The 22,060-nt window shown below is 42.4% G+C and overlaps 1 pseudogene; it reads right to left on the bottom strand.

Moving 5' to 3' along the window:
- Positions 1 to 18,716: 18,716 nt before the first annotated feature.
- Positions 18,717 to 20,394, bottom strand: LOC136146941 (translationally-controlled tumor protein pseudogene; annotated as a pseudogene).
- Between the last annotated feature and the right edge of the window lie 1,666 nt (positions 20,395 to 22,060).

Below are 22,060 nucleotides of genomic sequence, written 5' to 3'. Positions count from 1 at the left end.
TGCAGTGCTGTGCCTGTTGGCGGTATCCAGCCACCTGATTGAGTTATTACATGTACATAAAGCATATGCATTCTTTTTGGATTCATCTGCTGTAGAAGTTATCGCAGAAGGTGGAGCAAAGTTCCCTATGCTGAATATCGTGTCCTTGTGGAGTATCTGTTACGTATACAGAGTTCTGTGGATATGGTAGAGATACAGATTTCTGTGCAAGGAAGATATAGATTTCTGTGGAAGGGGATAATCCTTGTGGGTTATCTTCTACAGATACACATTTCTGTGTTTATGTTAATCCTGACTTCCTAATTCATCCCTGGTCCTTTGGTTTTATTTATTTACTTATTTATTTATTGGAATTCTTTGTGTTGAATTCTCAGAGTCTCTTTTTATGTTGTAATTGAATTCCTTTGTATCTCTTTTTTATTTTGCCTAGAAAGGGACATCATAGTCTTCTGTCTGGCTGACTTGACTTAGTGTATGATCTTCCAAGATCTATCCCTGTGGCTACCTGTGGCATAATTTAATGATTTCAATAGTAGTTCTTCATGGCTTAGTAATAGTTCGTTTTCTGTATGTCCCACATCATTCTTTTTAAACTTTAATCTGAAGGTGGACATTTCCCTGGGTCTGTGTTCAGGCTATTTTAGCTAGTGCTGAAGTGAACATTGGGGTGCACGTGGCTTCTTGAAAGATGGTTTTCTTGGGATATAGGCCAATGTGTGAGAATGTCGGATGGTAGGCTTAGCTCACGTTTATTGTTTGTAGACTTGTGAGGGTGGCCAATCTGGTGAGATTTGGTTTCTCATTGTCATTTTGGTTGTCATTTTTCCTGTAATAATTAGGGATGCTCAGCATCTTGTCCTGTGGCAGTAAGTTTTTTTCTTTTTTTTTCTCCTTCATCGTTGTGAGGAAAATTTACCAGTTGTAGTTGACTTTTTTGAAAGTCAATCGGGTTTGTAATTTTTCTGCAATGTTCACCCCAGGACCTTTCCTGAAAACAGCTGTCAGTTAACAGCCCCGGAGGTCTGGTGAATCCGAGGTAATGGTAAGGGCAGGTGGACAAGTTGTAGTTACAGAAAATGTCCACAAGGCGGCAGCACTTTTCCACACCCAGATGATTCCTCAGGCAACCAGAGCCGAAGGAAGTGTTGGCTTCCTAGGCTGTGAATTAGAGTGGAATGTGCCTGAACAAACACTCCTTCCCCCTAAAGCTTCACCCCTTTCCTGCAGACTAATCCCAACCTGACCACAGCACCCTGATGAGATGCCTAGGAGGTTGCACTCTCAGGAAGAAGGCTTGACCTGGGGACCCCAGCACTAGAAGATGTGGAAACTAGGTGACTTCTCCAAGGTCACTGAGGCCAAAGTGTCAGGACACCATCGATTGTGTGCCCTGGGGACTGTGGCCCCTGCCACATCAAACCAGAAAGTACAGATTTAAGAGGGGCCTTAGTGAAGACCTACCAGCCTGGTCGATTCAACCCCACCACAGTTCAGCCATGAAAACAGCCTGCTGAGGCTCCAAGAATGGGATGGAAGCCCACATCAGGTGAATGTTTTGTATCTGAGGACGAGATTCTCGGATGTACCTGATATTCATAGAGAGAATGAGAGGGTCGGATGGCAGCTGATATTCATAGAGAGAATGAGAGGGTCGGATGGCAGCTGATATTCATAGAGAGAATGAGAGGGTCGGATGGCAGCTGATATTCATAGAGAGAATGAGAGGGTCGGATGGCAGCTGATATTCATAGAGAGAATGAGAGAGTTGGATGGCAGCTGATATTCATAGAATGAGAGAGTCGGATGGCAGCTGATATTCATAGAATGAGATGGTTGGATGGCAGCTGATGTTCATAAAGAGAATGAGAGGGTCGGATGGCAGCTAATATTCATATAGAGAATGAGATGGTTGGATGGCAGCTAATATTCATAGAATGAGATGGTTGGATGGCAGCTAATATTCATAGAATGAGATGGTTGGATGGCAGCTAATATTCATATAGAGAATGAGATGGTTGGATGGCATCTAATATTCATATAGAGGATGAGATGGTTGGATGGTATCACCGACTCAATGGACACGAGTTTGAGCAAGCTCCAGGAGACGGTGAAGTACAGGGAAGTCTAGTGTGCTGCAGTCCATAGGGTCACAAAGGGTCAGACATGACTGGGCGACTAAACAACAATATATCCTATATGAACACATAGGTGAAAATTTAATGAATGTAAATTCAATTTTCTATATTTCATATATGAAAAATGTGTGCATATTTCATGTATGAAAATAGAATTTTCTGTATTTCTTATACCAAAGTATGCATGACTTTTCATGTATAAAAAGATGGGTGCATATTTCATGGATGAAAATGGAATTTTCAAAATTTTATGTATGAAAACATGGGTATATATTTCATGGATGAAAATGGAATTTTCCATATTTCATATGTGAAAACATGGGTGCATATTTCACATTTGAAAATAGAATTTTCTGTATTTCATGTATAAATCATCAGTGCATATTTCAAGGATGAAAATAGAACTTTATGTCATGTATAAAAACATGGGTACATATTTCATATATGAAGCTTTGGGTGTATATTTCATAGAAAAATAAGATTTTTTATACTTCATATATGACACTATGGGTGCATGTTTCATATATGAACATAGAAATTTTCCATATTTCTCATGTGAAAATATAGGTGTATGTTATACATAGAAATAGAATTTTTTGTATTTCATAGATGAAAATATAGATGCATTTTTCATATATGAAAGCATTTTTCACATTTCACACAGCAAAATATATGTGTATATTTAATGTGTGAAAAGAGAATTTTCTATATTTCACAGATATATATATAGGTGCATATTTCATATATGAATAGAGAATTTCCTATATCATAGGTGAAAATATAGGTTCATATTTCATATGCAAAACAATTTTATATTTCATAAATGAAAAGATAGGTGCAAATTTCATATATGAAAATAGAATTTTTTACATATCATAGCTGAAAATAAAGTTGTATATTTCATATATGAAAGGAGAATTTTCTGTTTCTATAAGCCCAGCTGTGATAATGTCAGATCCTAGGATCAAGCTAGTGTCAAGCTAGTGTCTTGATGGCTTTTATTCAGGCATGCCAACATTGTCCTTTATTGTGTTTGTTGCCAATGTACGTTCCCACTGACAGTGTAGGAGTTTCCGCCTTACTCCAAACTCACTCTTGCATTTATTGTTTGTAGACGTGAGTATGGCCATTCTGACTGGTGGGATTTGATTTTTCTTTGTCATTTTCATTGGCATTCCTCCTGTAATGATTAGGGATGCTGAGCATCCTGTCCTAAGTGGAGGTATGGATTTGTTGGGTTTTTTACCCTTTGAGGGTGTGAGGAAAAGAGACCTGTGGCAGCTGGCTTCCTGAAAGTCGTTTGTGTTTGGAATTTATCTTGCAGTACCCAACACAGGACATTTCCTGAGGGCAGCCATCAAGAACAGTCCCCCAGCCCTTGTGAATTAGAGGAGCGGGTAAGCACTGGTGGTCAGTTGTAGTTACAGGAAATGTCCACAAGGCGGCAGCACTTTTTGACGCCCACTTCTGGTTCCTTGGGCAAGCAGAGGCTTTGGGGAAAGTCGGCTTCTCAGGCTGTGAAACAGAGTGGAATGTGCCTGAGCAACCACTGAAGGGCTTGTGTCTCACTGCTTTTTCCTCTTAAAGCGTCACACACACCTTTCATGATAGCATCACTTTTTCCACCTTAGCCCTCTTGACAGTTTTTTGTGAACATTCAGAGACTGTCCACATACTGGTTGTAGTCAGCGTATATTTCCACCTACAGCTTAGGGGATTATTTTCCTCCCATGGTGTCTCCCGTATTTATAGATTGTCAAATTTTGACAGTGGCCTTTGTGAGTGGTGGGATCTGATTTCCCATTGTCGTTTTGATTGGCATTCCTGCAGCCATTAGGGATTCTAAGCATCTTGTCTTGCAGTGAAGGTTTGATTTTTTTTTTTGTCTTTTGTTGTTTTTTCTTTAAAGGGTATGAGGACAATTTACCTTTGGCAGTTGGCTTCCTGACAGTTAGCTGGTTTGGGACAGCCGATACCTGCTCAATGGCATTTCCTGAGGGCAGCTATCATTAACAGAACCACAACCCTTGTGAATTGAGGTGCCTGTGTGTGCCCATGATCAAGCTGTAGTTACAGAAAATGTCCACAAGGAGGCAGCACTTTTGCCTGCCCAACATCAGTACCTGGGGCAACCAGAGCCTTAGGGTCAGTTGGCTTCCTGGGCTGTGAAATAGAGGGGAGTGTGCCTGAGCAAGCAGAAAAGGGCTTGAGACTCACTACTTTCCCCCTAAAGCCTCACACAAACATCCTGTCCAGACTAATGCCTTCCAGGTTCAGAGCACACTGCTGAGGGTGCTTAGGTGTCTAGGAGGCTGCCCTCTCAGGAAGGAGGCTTGAGCTGGGAACCCCAATGCCAGGAAAGGTCGAGGTTAGCTGAATCTTGCCTTCAAATTCCTGGAGGCCTTCATGCCATATGGGACCCAGCCAGAACGTAGCCGACAGTGGGCCTTTAAAAATGGTTCAACAAAGGGCACCATGCCAGGCTGTGTCAACCCCAGCCTGCTCAGCCTCCAGGGGTGCGATTGTTTTCCAAGTCAGGGAGGTGGATAAGAGAGCAGGCACTCCTTTTCTTTCCTTTGCTTTAACCTTTTGCCAGTGCTACTTTGCAGAATACTTGATTTGCAGTGTTGTGACTGTTGTCAGTGTACAGCTGCCTGATTCAGTGTTATGTATCTGTTGAGTATCTCTATTTTTTTTTTTTTTTTTTTTTACCTTTGCCATAGAAGTTCAAGCAAAGTGCTGAGCGTCAGGTCCTTGTGGAATATCTATCTCAGATACACTTCTGTGATATAAAGAAGGAAGGCAGTAAATCATTTTTGTGAATTCTGTTAGAGATAACAATTTCTTTGTATAGGTTAGAGACACAGATCTGTGTATATGTCGAAGGAAGGAAAGTAGGAATAAAGAGGATAATCCTTGTGGATTATCTATTACAGATACAGATTTCTGTGTAGGTACCTACCTCCTAATTCATTCCAGACCCTTCAATTTTTTTTGTTTCTGGAACCCTTTGTTTGACTTTGAATTCTCAGAGTCCCTCTTTGGGTTGTAAATTTGTTGCCTTCTATGTCTATTTTTATTTTTCCTGGAAAGTATCTCATAATCCATCATCTTCCTTTGCCTGACTGACTTCCCTTGGTGTATGATCCTTCAGGGTCCATCCCTGTGGCTACCAGTGTCATAATTCCCTAATTTCAGTGGCGGTTTTTTAGGAGTGAGAAATAGTCTACCGTATATATGTATGACATCTTGCTCAAGCTTTAATCTCGGTGGAGATTTTGCTGGTTGTATGTCTTGGCTATTGGAAGTAGTCCTGCAGTATTCGATGGGGTTCATGTGCCTTTTGACTGATGGTTTCTCAGTATATAGACCCAAGTGTGAGAACGTGAGATCCTAGGTTTAGCCTAGGTGAATACATTGTTCAATAAATTTCCATCTGCTATTCAGTAGGTTGTTTTCCCAGTCATCTGTTTGATACATATAAGTGTGTCTATGTTAATTCAAATCTCTTAATTTACTTCACCTGTATCTAGAGACTGAGAACTCCTGCAGAGGGCAAGAGGCACTCCAGGAACATCGTGGGGTCTCCCTGCTGCCACATCCTCCCAGGACCCTGAGCCCCACAACAATCCAGCTGTGAGCCCCCAAGCCTGCCCAATCTCCAGAGATGTGATACCAGCCAAGGTAATCATGGGATGAGAGGAACAGTGTCTTCATATGTTTCTATATTTATTCTGTTTATCCAGTTATTTGAACTTGAGCATATAGGTGAATTGCAATTCAGTGGGTGTTTTTTTTAATTCATAGCAACTTGATATATTCATACATAGATGTGTACATGTTGCATTTTGGATTCTCTTCCTGTATATGTTATTACAGAGAGTGAAGTATCATTCCTTTTGTTACCCAGTGGGTCCTTGTGATTTATTTTCTAAATAGTAGTGTGCGTGTGTTAGTACAAATAGCTCTTTTCTATGGGCCCGATACGTTTCTTCTCTGCTAACAATAAGCTCTTTTCTCTAAGTCTATTAACTGTGTGTTTTTGCTCAAGCAGCTCAAACGTATCCATTGTTAGATTCCACCTAGAAGTGACATCATGTTACATTTGTAATGTAACACACTGTCTCTCTTCAGCTGCTATGAGCATCTCTACCTTCTTCCCTGTGCCTGAAGATGCCATTGCTTTTTATGGCGGAGTAATATAGCATTGTGTGTTTATCCCATTTTCTTTATTCATTTCTGTGTCCTTACACACTTAGGTTGCAGCAGTGTCTTTGCTATGGAAACCAGTCCAGCAGGGATGGCATGGGTACCCTTGTCTTTGAAAAGGTCACTTCTCCATGACTGTATGTCCAGGCACATGACTGCTGTTTCCAAGCGCACTTCTATTTTTAGTTTTAAGAAACCTCTATGTTGTTTTTTTCTAGTGGATGAACCATGGACATTTTTAATAATCTCCAGATTAATTTCTAGATGGGATCTTTATTTTTAAAACTTTCCCATTTGAATTTTGCTAATGTTTCTTCTTGAATATGTTTTGTGTTTGAAGCTATCCATCCATTACTTCTTTTCAAATTGAACTACAGTTGATTGATACTACTATATTTGCTTTGGGTTACAACATAGTGATTCAGTATTTTAATGGAATATACTCCATTTAAATATATTGCAAAGTCATAGCTATATTTTCCTCTGCTGCATACTATATGCTATTAGTTTACTTACATTATTTATAGTGTTTTTATCTCTTAACCTCTATCTCAGTCTGGCAACTCCCATAGACAAATCCCCACAGGCATCAATTAGTTTCTATATTTGTGAGTCTCTTTCTGTTTCATAGAGAAGTTCATCTGTGTCATAATTTAGATCCAACATAAATATTATTTCATATGGTAGTTGCCTGTGTCTTTCTGAGAAATTTGGCTTAGTATGAGAATATGTAGTTTCATTTTCCTCAAAATAGCATTATTTCAATTAGAATTTTTTCATATTTCATACAGGAAATATGGTCACAGATTTTCCTACAGGAAATATTAAAGTTGCCATGTTTCATACAGGAAAACATGGATGGAAATATTCCTGCATGGAATTTGGAGTTTTCCATATTTCCTACAAGAAAATCTGGGCACACATTTTCCTGCTTGGAATTTGGAGTTTTCCATACTTCATACAGGAAAATCTGGGCACATATAAAAATATGAGAGATACATTTTTAGAATGAACTCCTTTTGAATCATTCTCTAAAGAAAATAGTCAAAAAAATTTATATCTTATAATGGTACTAATTATCACAACATGGGCTTGGTAAAAGTGGGTTTACCCTGGCCTTCTGGCCATATTTGTTTCGTTGGTTAATTAACTGGATTGCTTTGAATAATCAGTTCTTTCTGAAGCAACAATTAAAAGGGTCAATCTAGCTTCTGTCATTTTTAATAATCTCATTCAAATTAATTTCTTGATTGGATTTTCTATTGTTAAGAATGTCCCACGTTCATTTTGCTACTTTTTTCTTCTTGATTTTCTTTTGTGTTTGTAGCTATCCATCAAGTATTTTTTTTAACTGAAATCAGTTGATTAACATAACTCTATTTGTTTGCAGTTACAACATAATGATTCAATATTTTTATGAAATAAACTCCATTTGTGCATCTGTGTGTGCCTGGAAACATGTGTATACATATGCTATTGTTTAGTCGTTCAGTCCTGTCTGACTCTTTGTGATGCTATGGTCTGTAGCCCACCAGGCTCCTCTGTCCATGGGATTCTGCAGGCAGAAATACTGGAGTGGACTGCAGTGCCCTCCTCCATGGGATTGTCCTGACCCAGGGATCGAACCCATGTCTCTTACATCTCCTGCATTGGCAGGTGGGTTCTTTACCACTAACACTACCTGGGAAGCCCTAAACTCTATTTAAATATTACAAAATTATGAGTTGTTTATTGGTTTTGGAGATGAATTCCTTGTGGGTATCTTGGTTTGCATGTATTTCTTTCCATTCTGGATTGCTTTTGCTGGGCACCAGCTTTTAAATTGAAGTAGGTCACGTTTTCCTATTTTTGGTTTCTTTTTCATTGCTCTGTGAGACAGATTAAAAAAGACGTTGCAATTTTTATCATCACGTGTCCTGCCTATGTCTTCCTAAGACTCTCATAAAAAAAGAAAAAGACTCTCAGAATCTTTCCTGAACTTTAGATCTCTATTATTTGAAATTAATTTCATGTGTTGTGTAAGAGAAGTATTCTAACCTCATTCTCATTTTTTTATTTTAATAACTCTCGCACTGTCCTTCACACTGTCTGTTACCAGTTTACATTTCTGGCATCAGGGGAGGAATATTCCCTTTTCTCCATATCTTTATCAGCATTTATTGTTTGCTGAATTTCTGACAATGCCATTCTGCCTTCTGTGAGGTGATACCTTCCTGGGGTTTCAATTTGCATTTTTAATATTTAGTGATATTGACCTCTTTTCAGGTGATTTGTTTTCAAGGGTGAATTCAACTTAACTCTCAAGATTGGTTTCTTGTAACTAGGCCCTGTTTTGAATTCTTTTCCGAGGACCACCACTAGGATGTTTGTTGAGATCATCTGTTTTATATTTGTCACTCCCTGTCTCTCTTACTTCACTTGCTACGATCATCTCTACTTTCTTCCCTGTGCCTGAACATGGCATTGTTTCATTCTTCCTTCTGGCTGATTAATATACCATTGTGTGTATATATCCCATTTTCTTTATTCATTTCTGGGTCCTTGAACATTTAGGTTGCAGCAGTGTCCTTGCTATGGAAACCGGTCTGGCAAGGATGGCATGGGTACCCTTGTCTTTGAAAATGTTGCTTCTCCCTGACTCTATGCCCAGGCATGTGATTGCTGTTTCCTGAGACACTTCTGTGTTTCGTTTTTTCAAGATCCTCCATGCTGTTCATTCTAGTGGATGAACCAATGGACATTTTTAATAATCTCATCCAAATTAATTTCTTGATGGGAATTTCTATTCCTAAAATTTTCCCATTTTTATTTTGCTAACCTTCATTCTTGATTATTTTTTGTGTTTGTAGTTATCAATCCACTATTTCTTTTGCCACTGAAGTATGAGATACAACATTGTGATTCAGTATTTTAATGGAATATTCTCCACTTAAAGATATTACAAAATCATGGCTATATTTCTCTCTGCTCTATGCTATATCCTATTATTTTTCTTACATTTCAGACAGTGTTTTTATCTCTTAACCTCTACCCCAGTCTGGGAACACCTACAACCAAATCCCCATGGCAACCACTAGCTCCTGGATTTGTCTCTGTTTCATGTTGTGTGTGTGTTGGTCGCTCAGTCGTGTCCGACTCTTTGCGACCCATGGACTGTAGCCCACCAGCCTCCTCCATCCATGGAATTTTCCATGCAAGAGTACTGGAGTGGGTTGCCATTTCCTTCTCCATCTCTGTTTCATAGGTAGGTTCATTTGTCTCATATTTTAGATTCTACACAAATGTGATTTCTTATGGCCATTTTCTGCGTGTTTCTGGCAACCTTGCCTTAGTATGAGAATGTATAGATTCATTTTCCTGAAAATAGTATAATTTCAATCAGAATTTTCCATATTTCATACAGGAAATTATGGGCAGAGATTTTCCTGCATGGAACATGAAATTTGCCATATTTCACAGAGGAAATTATGGGCATAGATTTTCCTGCATGAAGTATGAAATTTTCCTACATGAAATATGAAATTTTCCTGCATGAAATATGAAATTTTCCTTATTTCATGCAGGAAAATATTGGCACATATAAAATATGGAAATTACATCTTCAGAGTAAACTCCTTTTGATTCATTCTTTAAAGAAAATCATCAAAAATTTTTGGTATTTTTTTAATGGTTTTAATTATCACAATGTCATAAAATGTGTCTGGTAAAATGTCTTCACCTGCTTTCTTGTCCATATCTATCTTGTTATCCTGTTGGTAGATTAATTGGCCTCATTTGACTAATTAGTTCTTTTTGAAATATAGATTAAAGCAGTAAATCTAGTTTCTGTTTTTTTAAATAATCTCATGCAAGGAACCTTCTCAATCAGATCTTCTATTGTAAGAAATAGCCCATTTTCATTTTGCTAGTTTTTTCTTCTTGATTTTCTATTGTGTTTGTAGCTATACATCAAGTATATGTTTTCAAATTGAAGTGCAGTGTTTAACATAACCACATGGTTCTCTCAGGATATAGGCTTTTCTCAAATCCTAGGCTTAGTCCCCTTGATAGTTTTTTTTCAGTCATTCAAAGACTGTGTGTTATACTGGCTGATGCCATTATATCTTCCCACCAACAGCTTATGATGATTCTTTTTCCTTCAGGCTCTCTCCCAAATTTATTTTTTGTAGACTTGTGATGATGGCCATTGTGAGTGGTGAAATTTGATTTTTCCATTGTCATTTTGATTGACATTCCTCCATCATTTAGGGAATATTAGCATCATGTCCTGTGGTGGAGATTTGCATTTGTTTTGTGTTTTTTTTGCCTTAAAGGGTATGATCACAATTTACCTTTGGCAGTTGGTTTCCTGAAAGTCAGCTGTGTTTCAAATTTTTCTCCAGTTATCTGTCCCTGGACATTTCTTCAGGGCAGTTGTCATTCCACATTCCAGGCTCTGCCACACACTAGTCCAGGAGTCGGACAGAAGCCTGCTCAGCCTCCAGGGATGGGATACCATCCCAAGTCAGGGCGGTTGGGGATTACAGAGTAGAAGCTGAAGTTCTTTCCTTTTCTTTAACATTTTCCAGACACTACCTTACAGTATAGTCAATTTGAAGTGTTGCAATTTTTGTCAGTACACAGCTCATTGGTCAGATATTTAATTATCATGCGGTATCTCTATTCTTTTTTTATTTTTGCCACAGAATGTCAAGCAGAATGCTGAGCATCAGGTCCTCATGGATTATGTATCCCAGATACACTTTTTTTTGTGTATACAAAGAAGGAAGACACTTAATTTTTGAGGTATGTCTCTTAGAGATTTCTGTGTATAGGTCGGAGATACAGATTCCTGTGTTCATGAAGAATGAAGGAAGGATGAGGATAATCCTCATGGATTATCTATTACAGACAACATTTCTTGTCTGTGTAGGTACAGAACTCCTAATTCATTCAAGGCCTTTACTTACTGTTTTTTTTCTTGAACACTTTGACTTTGGATTCTCAGAGTCTCTTTTTGGATTGTAAATATGTTGCCTCGTATGTTTGTAGTTGTTTTGCCTGGAATGTACCTCATATACCATGGTCTTCCTCTGCCTGACTGACTCCCCTTAGTGTATGATCCTTCAAGGTCCATCCAAGTGACTCCCAGTGTCCTAATTCCCTAATTTCCCTAATTTCCCTGATCCTAATTCCCTAATGAGTGAGAAATAGTCTGCTGTATATATGTACACTTCTTGTTTAAGCTTTAACTTCTGGTTAGAGATTTTGTGGTTGTTTCGACTACTGGAAGTCGTGCTGGAGGTTTGTTGGGGGTGCTCGTGCCTTTTGATCGATGGTTTTCTCAGGATACAGGCCAAAGTGAGGGAATGTCGGATCCTCAGCTTAGTAGGACTTGATTGTTTTTTTTCAGGCTTTCGGAAACTGGCCACGATACTGGCTGCTGCTGATGTGTATTCCCACTGAGAGCTTAGGGCGATTCTTTGTCCCCCAGACTTCATCCCATATTAATTGTTGGCCATTGGGAATGGTAGGATTTAATTTCCCATCATCTTTTCGATTGACATTTCTGCAGCAATTAGAAATGCTGAGCATCTTGTATGGTGGGGGAGGTTTGGGTTTCTATTGTCTTTTTCATTTTTTTTTCCCTTAAAGGATGTGAGGACAATTTAGCTTTGGTTCAGCTTCCTGAAAGCCGGCTGTGTTTGGAATTTATTTCTCTGGTGCCGCTGCAGGACATTTCCTGAGGGTGGCTGTCATTCACAGAACCCCAGGCCTTGGGAATTGAGGTGCCTGTGTGCAAGCGTGATCAAGTTGTAGTTCCAGGAAATGTCCACAAGGCGGCAGCACTTTTTCAACTCACCTTGGTTCCTGGGGGCAATCAGAGCCTTAGGACAAGTTTGCTTCCTGGGCTGTGAGATGGAGTGGAAAGTGCCTGAGCAAACAGGAATGGGCTTGAGTCTCACTACTTTTTCCCCCTAAAGCATCGCACAAAGCATCACACTGTCCAGACTAATCCCTGCAGGGTCCACAGTACACTGCTGAGAGTGCTTGGGTGATAGGAGGCTGCACTCTCAGGAAGGAAGCTTGGGCTGGGATCCCAGCACCAGGGGAGGTTGAGGCTAGCTGAATTTTGCCTTGAAATTCCTCGGGGCCTAGATGCCACATGGACTCTTGTCGTAGCCAGACAGAGCACACAGTAGACTTTTCAAAAGGGTTCAGTGAAGGGTTCCCTGCCAGGCTGTATCGACCCCACCCTGACTCAGCAGTGGGACTCAAGCCTGCTCAGCCTCCAGGGATGGGATACCATCCCAAGTCAGGGAGGTTGGGGAGTCATAGAGTAGGAACTGCTATTCTTTCTCTATCTTTAACATTTTCCGATGCTACCTTGCAGTATAGTCAGTTTGAAGTGTTGTGATTTTTGTCAATATACAGCTCCCAATTAGGTATTTAATCATCATGTGGCATCTCTATTATTTTTCGATTTTTGCCGTGGAATGTCAAGCAGAGTGCTGAGCATCAGGTCCTCGTGGATTATGTATCCCAGATACACTTTTTTGTGTATACAAAGAAGGAAGATAGTTAATTTTTGAGGTATATCTCTTAGAGAAAGATTTCTGTGTATATGTAGAATGAAGGAAGGACGAGGATAATCCTCATGGATTATCTGTTACAGACACACATTTCTTTTCTGTGTAGGTACGGAACTTCTAATTCATTCAAGGCCCTTCACTTGTTTCTTTCTTGAACCCTGTGCTTGACTTTGGATTCTGAGCCTCTTTTTGGATTGTAAGTATGTTGCCTCGTATGTTTATCTTTGTTTTTCTTGGAATATACCTCATATACCATAGTTTTCTTCTGCCTGACTGACTTCCCTTTGTGTATGGTCCTTCCAGATCCATCCTTGTGCCTCCCAGTGTCCTAATTCCCTAATTTCAGTGTCTGTTTTTGATAAAAAGATATACCTACCACATCATGTTTAAGCTTTACCCTCTCGTTGGAGATTTTGACGGCTGTGTGTCTTGGTTACTGGAAGTAGTACTGCAGTGTTCCTTAGCGTGCACGTGCCTTGTGATCAGTTGTTTTCTCAGGATCTAGGCCCAGGTGTGGGAATGTCAGATCCTATACTTAACCTCTTTGGAGAGTTCTTTCCAGGCGTTCGAGACTGTCCATTTTCCAGGCTGTTGCCATCGTTCTTATCCACAGACACCTTAGGGGCATTCCTTTTCCTCCAGGCTCTCTCCCGAATTTATTGCTTATAGATTTGTGGTGATCGTGATTGTGACATTTGATTTACCATTGTCGTTTTGACTGACATTCCTTCAGCAATTAGGGATCCTTAGCACCTTGTCCTGCTGTGGAGGATTTTTTTTTTCTTAGCAGGTGTCAGGACAATTTGCCTCTGACAATTGGGTTCCTGAAAGTTGGGTGTGTTTGGAAATTATTTTTCCAGTACTGCCCCAGGACATTTTCTCAGGGCATCTGTCATTAATATAACCCCAGTCCTTGTGATGGAGAAGGCAATGGCACCCCACTCCAGTACTCTTGCCTGGAAAATCCCATGGACGGAGGAGCCTGGTAGGCTGCAGTCCACAGAGTTGCTAAGAGTCAGACATAACTGAGCGACTTCACTTTCACTTTTCACTTTCATGCATTGGAGAAGGAAATGGCAACCCACCCCAGTGTTCTTGCCTGGAGAATCCCAGGGACGGGGAAGCCTGGTGGGCTGCCGTCTATGGGGTCGCACAGAGTCGGACATGATTGAAGCGACTTAGTAGCAGCAGCAGCAGCCTTGTGAACTGAAGTGCCAGTGAACTCTGGAGATAAAATAGTAGTTACTGAAATCATCTACAAGAAGACAGCACTATTCAGGCCTCCATTTGGTTCCTGAGTAACCAGAGCCTTAGGGAAAGTTGGTTTCCTGGGCAGTGAAATAAAGTGGAATGTGCCTAGCAAACAGGAAAGAGCTTGAGTCTCAGGACTTTTCCCCTCTAAAGCATAACACAAACACCCAGTCCAGGCTCATCCCTTCAGGATCCACAGCACACTGCTGAGGGTGCTTGGCTGCTAGGAGGCTGCACTGTCAGGAACGAGCCTTGAGCTGGAACCTCAGCATCATGCAAGGACTAGGCTTGCTGAGGCTTGCCTGCAAGTGCTTGAGGCCTTGATGCAACACACAACCCTGACCCCAGCCAGAATGTAGGAGACAGTAGACATTTCAATAGGGTTCAACACAGGGCACTGTGCCAGGCTGTGTCAACCATCCCCAGAGCCGAAGTGGGACCCAAGCCTCCTCAGCCTCCAGGGATGCGATAGCATCCCATGTCAGGGAGGTTGGAGATCATAGAATTTACTTACCTTTCTTTAACATCTTGTCGATGCTACAGCACAGCATTGTCGATTTGCAATGTTGTGACCGTTGTCAGTATACACCATGGGATTCAGGTATCACATTTCTATGGGGTGTGTCTATGGTTGTTTGGGTTTTTGCCATAGAATAATGAGCAGAGTGCTGAGCATAGGGGCCTTTGAAATTATCTATCTCAGATACACTTTTCTGTGGATACAAGAAAGAAGATAGTTAATTTTTGTGTTATATCTCTTCAAGAAAGAGATTTCTGTATATAGGTTCAAAATACATATTTCTGTGTATAGGTGAAAGGAAGAAGGAAGGAAGAGGATCATCCTTGTGGATTACCTACTGCAGATATACCTTTGCTGTCTGTGTAGGTACAGACCTCCGATTTCATTCACAACCCTTCAGTTATTTTTTTTTTTTCTGGAACCCTATGTTTGATTTTGAATCCTCAGAGTCTCTTTTTGGGTTGTAAATTTGTTGACTTACATGTCTATTTTTATTTTGCCTGGAATGTACCTCTGCCTGATTCCCGTTAGTGTATGATCCTTTAAGGTCTATGCCTGTGGCTCCCAGTGTCCTAATTCCCTAATTTCAGTGGTGATTTTTAATAAGTGAGAAATAGTCTGCTGTATATATGTACACTTCTTATTTAAGCTTTAACTTCTTGTTGGAGATTTTGGTGGTTGTGTGTCTCGGCTACTGGAAGTCATGCTGTTATAGCCACACATTCCAGGAAATAAACTCACTCAGAAGGACAATGCAGATCGTGGAGTGCAGTTTTTTACACCCGTGGGCCCAAGGCAGTCTCCTCTTAGCCAAGGACCCCAACCAGCATTTGTGAAAATCTTTTATACCCCTTATGTACGTGTCCGAACCCACCACCCCAAATTCCTTGAGACTTACATAAACAAAGGAAAGGTAAATACAACCACAATAACCCCATCATTCATGTGTTATGTGTTCAAACAGTTAATAATCAATAAACCTGTGGTTACATTCTAAACAGTTAATAATCAATAAGCCTGCAGTTACATTCCAACCCATTGATAATCGATAAGCCTGTGGTTACATTCTTATAGATATGGAAAAAATTTATGACTTGTCAGGAGGCAGGGGTGATTAGGGTATGTCTCCTCTTAGGCCATGAGTAACCTAGATAGATCTTCAAGGTTCCCCTGTCCAGAGGGGGGGATTCTTTTTTTTTTTTTTTTTCAGAGGGGGGGTGGATTCTTATCCTTCTGTTGTAGTGTCCATGGGCACTAAGCGCAGAGTTCAGAGTCCATTGGAGAGGTAGCTGAGCATGATCAGCATGGACAGGCCTCAGATGGAGTCCAGGCCCTATGAATTCCTTCTTCATTCCCCGCTCTTGATGCTCTTAGTTTCTGTAACAAGCATCATTCATTGAGATATATTGTACCTTAGTCCTCCGACCACCCACATGAGAGAACGGTATCAACCTCTGGGTTATAAAATTCACAAGGCATTGTAAGAAGCAGGGCCCACAAAGCAGTATGATTAAGTTTACTATAACAACAGTTACAATAGTTTCCCACCAGTCTCCCTTTACCCAGGACAGGACCGAAGTCCAAAAGGGAATATTTTCATTAGACATGGCTTCCACTTGATTTTGTATATCCTCCAAAGCAGTAGATACATTTCCAGACAGGTCAGGGATGTATACACAACATTTGACTTTAATTATGGTGCAAGTCCCCCCTTGGGGTGCTGTATGTCTAATGCCATCCTATTTTGAATTATTGCCTTCCTCATCTGAATTTGTTCTTCGTTCAAGGCTTGAATGGCTTTTGTACTGTCTAAGAGGGCTTGTTTAGCAAAATTAATTAAGGCCTCTACCTTAACCATGATATGTTGTCCCCATAGAGGATACAAACAAGGCAGCAAGATAGTTATACCATTGGAACACAGATCGTGTCCATCTTGCATGCAGATAAGGCAGGTTTACTGGAGGTTGGTGTAGGCTAGGCTTAATACCGCCATGGACAAAATCAAATCCTAGTGTGCAACGCCGCACCCAGCCAACTGGTAACCATGGCCATAAGTTAAGCCCACAGAGTCACTGGGTCCCTTTGGGGGCTACCCAACGGATTCCGGAATTATATTTCCAGTCGGAACCAGGCCACTGAGCAGACCGATTGGTGTGATAGGTAACTTCCAAGATTTGTTTACGTTGTTCAGGGGACAAATAACCCATATATTTTAATTCTTTTGGGTCTAGGGAGTGGCCTCCAAATCCGACTTTGTCTTCTTTTTGTTCCCAGCAAATAGTAGCGGGAGCAATCAACCGTCCTTTCTCAGGAGTCATCCAGAAATATTCATCCCAGATTGGTAGTATTGCTCAAGGTACCAGGAGGCCTGTCCTCCTTTTGTAAGGGAGCCCTTCTCCATTTTATTTTTCATGTATGAGATATAAACCCTTGTTACCCCCGTAAGACTTGTGTTCATGTTAAATGTAACCCTATGTCCCCAGCCCATTGATGGCTTTTTCTTATACCAGGAGAGCAAAGAAAGGTTATGATTGGTGAGAGAAAGGAAAGTTCCTTTCTGTTGTTCCAAGAAGGGGCACAGTGGTATAAAGTCTCTATAACGAAGTGGCGATACCCACCAGGGGAGTCTATCCATTACTGACAGGGGCATAGCCCCACATACCCAACAACTGGAGAAGTTGTGGAAGTTCATGTAAGAATGTGCCCATGAGATGAAGACATTGTCCTGTGCAGGAACAGTGGTCAGGTTCAGAATTGTGTTGGTGAGGCCAAGTAGCAGGAGTCGTTTACCCAGCTCCATCCTATGGAGGGCTCGTCTGGGACCTTGTTTTCTTCTTCCTCTTCAGAATGATCTTGGTTTCCTGTGGGTTGGTGGGGTCCTTCTGGATGGTCCAGTCAGCATCTTGTGGGTCAGCGTGGTATGCCTTCTTCGCTCTGGTGTGATGGATCCAAGGGGCAATGCCTGCAACTTTAACTGCGGTAGGGGTGGTTAAAACAACAGTATAAGGACCTTTCCACCGGGGAGCTAGTGAGTCATGTTTCCAGTCTTTCACCCATACCTGGTCCCCTGGTATAAACTCATGCATTTGCTCCCTCAAGGGGGACGGTATTCTTTCTTGCACAAACTTAGTTACTTGATTAATTAATTACCTTACCTAGTTTTCCATCTGCTGTGATATCCTGTCTCCTCTTACCTGAAGTATATCAGTTGTTACCTCTCTTATTATAGGAGGAGGCCTCCCATAGACAATTTCATAGGGAGAGTAGCCGTGGGATCGTGGGGTCATCCTGAGTTTGAGCAAGGCCATGGGAAGTAAATCCACCCAGGAACAGTCAGGCTCTATAATCCATTTAGAAAGTGTCTCCTTTAGTGTCTGGTTAGTTCGTTCTACCATTCTGGACCTCTGAGGCCAGTAGGCAGTGTATAACTTCCATTTTATACTCATGGCTTTACTTACTTGATGTATCGGATCCAATATGAAGGCTGGGTCGTTATCTGATCCTATGCTGGTGGGGAATCCAAATCGAGGAACTATCTCCCTAAGCAGGCTCCGAGCCACTTCTGATGCTCTTTCAGTTTGGATGGGGAAGTCCTCCACCCATCCTGAGAATGTACATACCAAGACCAACAGGTGAGGAAAATGGCGATATGGTTTCATCTCAGCAAAGTTCACTTCCAGATGTTTAAAAGGAAGGGTACCTTTTAATTGGATGCCTGGGGGGTTTGGTCTGCACCCTGGAGTGGCGTTAATCTGAGAGCAGGCGTTGCAATTTTGGGATTCCTTTCTACATACAGAGGAGAGGCGAGGAACCAGAAAATACCTTCGGATCAATTCCTCCCATTTGTCATGTCCTAGATGAGTCATACGATGAGCTTGGCTTACCAGATGGGGGCCATCTTTTCAGGCACTAGTAGCTTACCACCTGGCAGTTCCCACCACCCTTTCTCTGCTTTGGTGGCTCCCTCTGCTTCAGCTAGTTGTTTTTTTTTGTTTTTTGTTTTTCCAATGAGTTTAAATGTGTTTTATATTTAGACAACCTACATGACACGTTTTCTCAAAAACAATGCCTCCACTCCAAATAAATCAACGTTCAAAACAAATGAAGAGCTCGAGATGATGTCAGTCTCATCTGTCTAATTCCTGGTGTTGTGTGGATGAAAAGCAGTGGCCAGCCAGTTATGACGACAGGTGATTGATCCAAAGTAACGGCCAACTTTGTTAACATTTTTCCATCTCTAAACCATCCTTAAAGAAAATCATATATGGGGTTACACCATCCTCATGGTAGTCCAGCAGAGCAACCATGCCATCTGGATTCATGTTTTCACCAATAAAGAACTGATAGTTTTTGAAATTAGCAAGGATGTGCTTGATTTGTTCTGCAGCCCCTGTCATAAAAGGTTTTACTCTTTCTGGTCTCTGTTCTTGAAGTTTCCCTTTGATTGACTTCATGTTGAAGAAGGAATTCCTAGGGCCTGGACTTCATCTCAGGCCTGTCCGTGCTGATCATGCATGGCCACCTCTCCAGTGGACTCTGAACTCTGTGCTTAGCGCCTGTGGGAATGACAGTGGAAGGATAAGACCCCCACCCCCCCCTCTGGGCAGGGGAATCTTGAAGAAGAGAAAACAGACACTAATCACCCCTGCCTCCGGACAGTATCTATCGAAATGTAATCACAGGCTTATCGGTTATTAACTGGTTGGAATGTAACCGCGGGCTTATTGATTATTAACTGTTTGAACACAACACGTGAATGGTTATTGTGATTGTATTTACCCTTCCTTTGTAAGCCTCAAGGGATTTGGGTGGTGGGTTTGGACACATACACATGGGGTATAAAAGATTTTCACAAATGCTGGTCGGGGTCCTTGGCTAAGAGGAGACTCTGCCTTGGACCCGCCGGTGTAATAAACTGCACTCCACTATCTGCATTGTCCTGAGTGAGTTTGTTTCCCGGAAAGCATGGCTACAACAATGTAATCTTTGATGTCTTTCTTGTAGGCTTCTTTTGTGAAGCTGGTTTCCTGCCGGTGGTTCATGACGACATGGACACCAGTGATTATGTGCTTTCGGTACCTTCGCCCTCGGGGCCTTCAGCGGAGGTGTTTCCACCAGTGAGCGAGTCATTGATGTTACCCTCTGTCCTACTGACCATCTTCCCCTCCACCTCCAGACACAGCCCATCCGCGACCTCCCTGATCTTGTAGATGTTGGGGAGCATCTCGTCATGGCTAATGAGGTCCCGGTAGACGATCACGATGGCGACTGGAGGGAGGCGAGAGTGGCGCTGGCTTAGCAGGAGCCGGGAGCTCAGAGCGAGCGCAGTGCGGCTGGAGCGGCGCTCAGCGGGAGGGGGGAGCGGGAGGAAAAGAGCTAGTTGGTTTTGAGCCTCAGTGTGTGTCGGGGAGTCTAGGGCCAGCTCAGGTAGCTCAGCTAGGACAAATGTTCTCATGGGGATTCCCCCGGATTCCTTTCTGTCCTCGGCTGCTTGTCTGGTGGTCTCATCAGCCAGCCTATTTCCTTGAGCCTGTGGGGTGTCTTCCTTCTGGTGCCCATGGCAGTGCATGACTGCTACCTCCGTGGGGCTCCAGACAGTGTCTAGCAGGGTCAGGATCTCCTCCTTATTCTTCGTGTCCTTTCCATTGGCTTTGTGTCCTTCGTGTCCTTTTCCATTGTACCTCCCGGTATAGCGCCCCATGTACATGGAGTGTAGCGAAAGTATACGGGGAGTCGGTGTAGACATTCACTCTCTTACCGTTTGACAACTGCAGTGCCCGGACTAAGGCCCATAACTCTGCTCGTTGGGCTGCCCAGTGCTGTGGTAAGGAGCCGGCCTCGATAACAGTCCTCTGTAACTACAGCACAGCCTGACAGTCGCTGTCCTAGCTTCATCAGACTGGTGCCATCAGTATACAGAGTCCAGTCAGGATTTGAAATTGGCCTGTCTTGGTGGTATGGATGGCTAGCATAGACCTCCTCTAAGACTTCCTTGCAATCGTGGGTAGGCCCACCTTCTCCCGTTGGGAGAAGCGTTGCTAGGTTTAAACCCTGGCAAGGCTCGATATGGAGGTTGGGGTTTTCACATAGCAGTCCCTGGTATTGAATAATCCGGGAACTTGACAGCCACTTGTGGGGGTCTCCTAGAAGGAGGGTGTTGACTTCATGTGGGACTTTTACGATCAGGTCCTGGCCGAAAGTCAGCTTTTGGCCTCACGTACCAGTAAGGCGACTGCGGCCACCGCCCGCAGACAGCCAGGCCAACCGGTGGCAACGTTATCAAGTCGCTTTGAAAGGTAAACTACTGGCCTGTCCCACGTTCCCAAGGTCTGAGTCAAAACCCCCATGGCTGTTTTATCTTTCTCGGTCACATATAAGGTGAATGGTTTGGTGAGGTCTGGCAATCCCAAGGCAGGGGTGGAGGTGATTGCTAGTCTTAGCTCCTCAAAGCCTTCCTGCTGTTTCTCAGACCAACTTACTGGATTTTCCTCAGGCCCTGTCAGGAGCTCAAATAGGGGCTGAGCTATTTGAGAATACCTTGGAATCCAAATCCTGCAGAATCCAGTGGCCCCTAGGAACTCCCTGACTTGCCGCGAGTCTTAGGCATGGGGAGCCTCAGAATTACTTCCTTTCTAGATTGGTCTAGTAACCTTGTGCCTTCCCTTAAGACAAACCCCAAATACCTTATCTCCTCCTTGCAGATTTGTGCCTTTTTCCCCGACACTCGGTATCCCACCTCTGCCAGCAATTGGAGGAGCGCTTGGGTCCCTTCCCAGCATTCTTCCCAGGTCTCAGCAGCAAGCAACAGGTCGTCCACATGTTGCAGGAGCCAACAGCCTTACCTTTCAGGCTGGAAAGGTTCCAGGTCCAAGGCCAAGGTTTCTCCAAAGATGGTTGGTGCGCTTTTGAATCCTTGCGGGAGGCGAGTCCAAGTGAAATGCTGCTTATTGCCTCCGATGGGGTCCTCCCATTCAAAGGCAAAGATGGGTTGTGATGCAGGTGCTAGGCATATACAGAAAAAGGCATCTTTGAGGTCCAAGCAAGTATAGATCCTTGTCTTAGGTGGGAGGAGGCTAAGCAAGGTATAGGGGTTTGGGACAGTTGAGTGCAGAGTTACAGTGGCCTGACTGACCAATCTGAAATCCTGTACAGGCCTATAGACTTATCCTCCTTCCTTCTTTACCAGCAAGATTGGTGTGTTCCAGGCTGATTGACATTCCACCAGGATGCCTGCCTGTTTTAGCCTGCTGATGTGAGGCAGAATCCCGATCGGGAGCTTCTGTGGGTATTGCATACTGACGCTTTCTCACCGGGGTGGTGCCAGGTTTGAATTCTATTATCACAGGGGCTTGGTGTCTAGCTAGCCCAGGGGG

The sequence above is a fragment of the Muntiacus reevesi genome, chromosome 15, assembly GCF_963930625.1.
Source record: "Muntiacus reevesi chromosome 15, mMunRee1.1, whole genome shotgun sequence".
NCBI lineage: Eukaryota > Metazoa > Chordata > Mammalia > Artiodactyla > Cervidae > Muntiacus > Muntiacus reevesi.
The sequence above is the reverse complement of the archived record's forward strand: the minus strand, read 5'-3'. Positions and strand labels throughout refer to the sequence as shown.